Source organism: Centroberyx gerrardi, chromosome 12, assembly GCF_048128805.1.
Source record: "Centroberyx gerrardi isolate f3 chromosome 12, fCenGer3.hap1.cur.20231027, whole genome shotgun sequence".
Classification (NCBI taxonomy): Eukaryota; Metazoa; Chordata; class Actinopteri; order Beryciformes; family Berycidae; genus Centroberyx; species Centroberyx gerrardi.
The window spans coordinates 18,156,328-18,161,469 of record NC_136008.1 but is presented as its reverse complement, the minus strand read 5'-3'; the positions used below and the strand labels follow the sequence as shown (position 1 = coordinate 18,161,469).

The 5,142-nt window shown below is 40.5% G+C and overlaps 1 long non-coding RNA gene across 1 annotated transcript; it reads right to left on the bottom strand.

The window, feature by feature from the left end:
• Nucleotides 1-594: 594 nt before the first annotated feature.
• Nucleotides 595-3,421, bottom strand: LOC139923416 (uncharacterized). Its single transcript, XR_011785185.1, has 3 exons — nt 3,341-3,421; nt 1,245-1,361; nt 595-613 (listed from the first exon to the last, which is right to left on the bottom strand). It is a non-coding gene; the product is annotated as an uncharacterized LOC139923416 (long non-coding RNA).
• Nucleotides 3,422-5,142: the final 1,721 nt, after the last annotated feature.

The following is a 5,142-nucleotide window of genomic DNA, read 5'->3' as shown; positions in this document are numbered from 1 at the left end:
GTCAAAGCCGTAATACACACAATACCCACCAGGCCTTTTTTTAGCATAACATTCAGTGTTCACATGGTATACAATACAGCCACTTGGGGACCAGTTACTGTAAATCACTGACACATTTACATTGTCTTAGAAGTCTCAATATTGTAAATAGCATACATGTGCAACATGTGGTATTAATACCAGTTCCAATGGAGTTACACAGATAACTGATGCTACAACTCCACATACTCTATACATTATATTTACATTATAACATATTCAGATAGATTTAGTGCTGTTTACCAGAGAACACTACAATACAGCAGCAGTGCTGTGTACTGTATGTGTGCAACAGAAGCTCCATTAAAGTCACACAGGTTTTTGCCTGTGCAGCTGTTGACTGTATCAGCATGTTGCTGACTTCAGTGTAAAATCAGCAGTAATACACATAGAGACTGAACCAGCAGTATCATGTGTACGTGAACAACGTTCGCTCCACTAAAGTTACAGAAGTTGCTGCTGTTGCAGCAGTTGATGGTGTTTCCGTTGCCGTCGGCGTCGACTGAGGCGGTAGAGGCAGCTCCCATGCATGTGGCCCTGCTGGCACACTGCTTCACTATGGCTTTCATATTACCTGAACAACACACACACACACACACACAGGATGTTGGAGTGAGAGGGAGAGGCAGAGAGAGTGACATTCCATGCAGACGTCATTGCAAAAATCCCACTATTACATGCTAGCTGCATTGCTGCTGCACTGTTGCCCTGTTGCTCCACAACTGGAGGAATTGTTTGGAAAGTCCCACAGCACTAATGCAGGATAGATGCTGTGTGGGAGGGGAGTTACATTAGTTGAGATATTTGCTGAGACATTTGTTTCCATCAGTTATTTTAGCCTTAAATCTTCCAATTACGGCTGTGCCCCAAATTCAGAATTTGGTTAACCAAGGTTTTAGAGGATGTGCAATGCTATAGTTGAATCTGCCAAAGTCTTTCTCAGTTCTTAGTATACTGGCACTGAACATATTGCTCATATGGGACCAAAGCTTTAGTTAAACTCCTCACTCACCAAATGTCCTTTAATAATCCAATCAGAATCAGTGGTAAACTGGTACTAATCATTAAGGATCTTTATAGTCCTAGTAGACAATTAGTCAGATACAACGGTCCAGTAAGACGTTCAGATAAACCCTCCTGGGTTTTATAAAAGTCTGCAAGTAGTGTTGTTGCCTTGGGATGTGATGCGGTATGTCCAGTGTTACCTAAATTGTCGACGATGGTCATGCATGTGTCCAGCAGCGCCTGGCATTTCTGACTGCTGCGGTTGCATTCTTCATTGGTGGTAGAAGAAATGCACACATAGCACTCCAACGACAACACTAGGGATATGAAAAAACAACACAAGGCAAAAATAGAGGGACATTACAGCAACTCTGAAAACAAATACATGTAAATTGAAGTGAATCAAACTGAATCTGGGATCTTGGGAATTTACGGAAGTCTTTATTATCAGGAAAAAAGGCGAAGTAAAATGAATAGCAAACCATAAAAACTGTACACTGCACACATAAAGCTATTGGAATCCATTCATAAACTCCTATGGAAAACACTATTAGGGCATTTTAAGAGGCAAGAGAAACAAAAAAATATTGTGCCTGACATTTTTTTTATGTTAAGGACATCAGCATTTTGATGTTTGGGACATTCCCTTTTTATTTTAGTTTGGTGGTTTGGTGTTTGGTCTTGCATCGTCCTAAATCTGACAGACGGGGCCAGGGAAAGTCCTGGTCTGTTTTAGTATAGCCTACCACTTAATTTATTCACTAAACCTTTCATTTTAGGCTGTCAACTTATGTAGTCAGTGTTGACCTGGATGTCTTTTTATATATTCCTTTGAGATTTTATAGGTACTTTATGTTGAGAGCATGAGAATTTATTTTGAAGTAGGCTGTTATTTGTGGTTGACTGACGGCGCCGGGTGCCAGGAGTGGTTGGTGTCTAGTTTAGAAAAGACTGTGATCATTATTATTAAAAAAAACACAATAGAGTAGAATGGAATTGAATTGACTGGAGTTGGAGTTAGATTTGGCTGGCTTACTGTCATCATTGAAACAACACAAGTGATACAATACATTCTTCGAGAAAAAAAAGGTGCAGACTTTTGTCACAGGCTTCTAACAGTGTGAGCAGTGCAGGTCAAGGAGAGAAATATTTTCTACTCCAGTGTAAATCCAGCCATACTTACTGTACAGCTATGAATGTGTCAAAATTGTCAAATTTGAAGCTGGGTGGACTGGGGTTTAATAGATTTGACTTTCAGTTTGACTACAGGTGCTTGTCTAGAGAGAGAGAGAGAATTCCCAAACTAGAAAAACCTTAAAGATAGAAAGTTACAAATAAAAAATCCCCCAAAATAGAAAGTCAGCAACTCCCAAAGGCAGCACTGTCAAAACTTGTCAGGCTTGCTTCTTTAATAAAAGAGCAGGGAGTATTGAAAAGGAGGTGGCTGTGTTCAGGTGGTAAGGGCAATGTAGGTCTTCAAAAGCATGCCTAGTTCAACAAAGATCATGACTGTGCTTAAAATATCTGCAAATTTTTGTTTCAGCAACAACCACGCTGATATAAAAACCTTTCTGAGTTTTGAATCCATCTGTTCACTGGAACTTGCTCTCAGGATCAGATTAACATCGGTGTTAGTTGGTTATAATGCGACTATATTTCCAAATACAATCAGAAGTATGTCTATATGCTTTTCATCTTACTCTGTGACCTAACATTATCATGTACTGTACAGTATGTATGATGTAAAAAGGTACCAAACCTGTTCACACTTTGTTTTAATTTCAGTACATTATTGATGAATAGAAACTGATCAGTGGCACAACCTGAAAGTTACCAGTTACAGTCAGTTCAACTGAGCCATTATTGAATTTGCATTGATCTCCAAAGATCAATATTCTAAAGAGCATCTTTGATCCCACTTGAACAGCATGACTTTTTCAAGAAGGGAGCAGTCATTTTGTTTTCCTGCTTTTCCCCCAGAAATGTTTTAGATGATGTAATTTCTCAAATTGCAACAGATTGATGGATTTAGCAACTGAAAAACAAAATGCTTCCCCAGACCCCCCTGCGAGGATCAAGTCACTGCCTCTGGGCTAAGAACCTGATGTCCTGCAATCCTAGTCCTGCTCTTGCACGATAGCCACAAATCAGTTTGGATCTGGGAAAAGTCCTTGACCTTTTGGCTCTGAGGTCGACCTACGTACCTGGAGAGAGGAGGAGGGAGAGGAAGAGGAGGCTGAGGAGCGTCTTCATAGCAGGTTCACTGTTCCTGTCTGTTGTCCAACTGAACGTTTACCTGCTGGAGTGTGCTGTCAAGCCTGTGTGCTGGCTAGGTCCCGTGTGTCTGTGTGTGTGTGTGTGTGTGTGTGTGTGTGTTTTTCCTCTCGTTCGTGTGTTGCAGAAGCACTTTCTCACAGCAGTTCCACCCATCACACGCATCATGATGGCATCAAACTGAAAGCATCCCGTAAATGCTGTTCTGCTTTGTGTGTGTGTGTGGTAATGTGCTAGAGGACATTCCTAGATCTTGTTTTGGTTTCACAGATACTTATCGTCTCTGCATGCGCTGTCACAGAACACAATGCAGCTCATTCAGGTCACCAGCACACGCACACACACACACAGAGCAGCCGTTCATTCAAACACTGTGGAGGCTGTGTGGCTCTGCTGGCTGAGGCAGCAAATATGATGTCGTGGGTTAATTTATGTGCTGCTGGTTCCTTTCTTTAGTCAGGAGGCGACTCCCATTTTACAATAAAGCCACCACCAAATCTATATAAAATAAGTATACTAGGCAAAAGTCTCTCGAAATAGCAGAATTGACATTGACAAAGTATTCGATTTGTACATAAATTTCAGGGGGGATGGTGGGGTCTTATGACAAACAATTTGATAGTGGCAAAGACAGCATGGAGGGTAGGGGACCAGCTGTTTACCCTTTTGTTTATATTGTAACAGCACAAAGGTAATTCTATATTCAAAAGACATGCAAGTTAGGGATGTTAGGTGTCAGATACTCCTGCCAATGCCCTTAACCAAGGCACTTTAAAGTAGTCAGGATGGGTCAAATACAGAGGACAAATTTCCCCAGGGGGATCAATAAAGTGTAACTTAACATAACTTAATACTCATGGCACTTTTATCTTATCCAAACTTTAAATTTATAGTTATCAAACCTCTACTCATGCTCGCTTTGTCATCCTCTCCTGCACAAAATTCAGCACATACGAAAGTAAACGCCTTTGTGCTCTAAGTCCCATGATCCTTAGTCAAATGTTATTTGGGCTTACGTGAGATCGACACACAAAGGGCTTCCTCCCTTTGACGGTGATTACCTGCCACTTGAACAAGAAAATTCAAACTAGGTTAATGTTGACTTCCCGTTTATTGTGTTGCCTGGCAACATTCTGTTGAGGGTGAAATATGGCCTAATGTTTTTTTTTTCTTCATTAATATAATTTTATTGTTAAAATGTCAACTAGATATCTAATCTCTGTTTAATCTCTGTTTCTCTTTTGCCCCGCTTCAAACAGTGTAGGCTAAATTATAGAAAATAATCATTATGACTCCTGACGTTTCTCACTCCTGTAGTTTTCTTCTTTTTGAAGAAGTCCCGCAGATCTACCTGCCCACCAGCCCACTTATAACAGCCAACATAATATATCAAGGTGTCATAGCCGCGTTGCAGGTTTTGCTGCGCCATCAACCAATAAAAAAACATGCATCCGTATCAGTGCAACACTACTACAGTACTATAAATTGTTCAGATCAGAATAAATAAGATCACACTATTTTGCAGAGAAAAAAGCATAATAACTTCCACTTTGGAAGCTGCTCTCAACACTGATCAGACCTTTACTGCACCAACATGACGCTTACACTTACAGTTTGGCTCCCAAGGTGATCCCAGCTATGAAATGAAAGACACAATTATATAATTTGCCATTTATGTTGATTTTAAAATCTTTATTATTTGCAGACATTCTTATCATGACTTCAGGCAGCCACATCGTCCTCATACCTGCCTTTCATATCACATCTGTCCAGTGTTAGAGAGAGGAATGCACCAGCACACACCCATTACACACCCATCACACG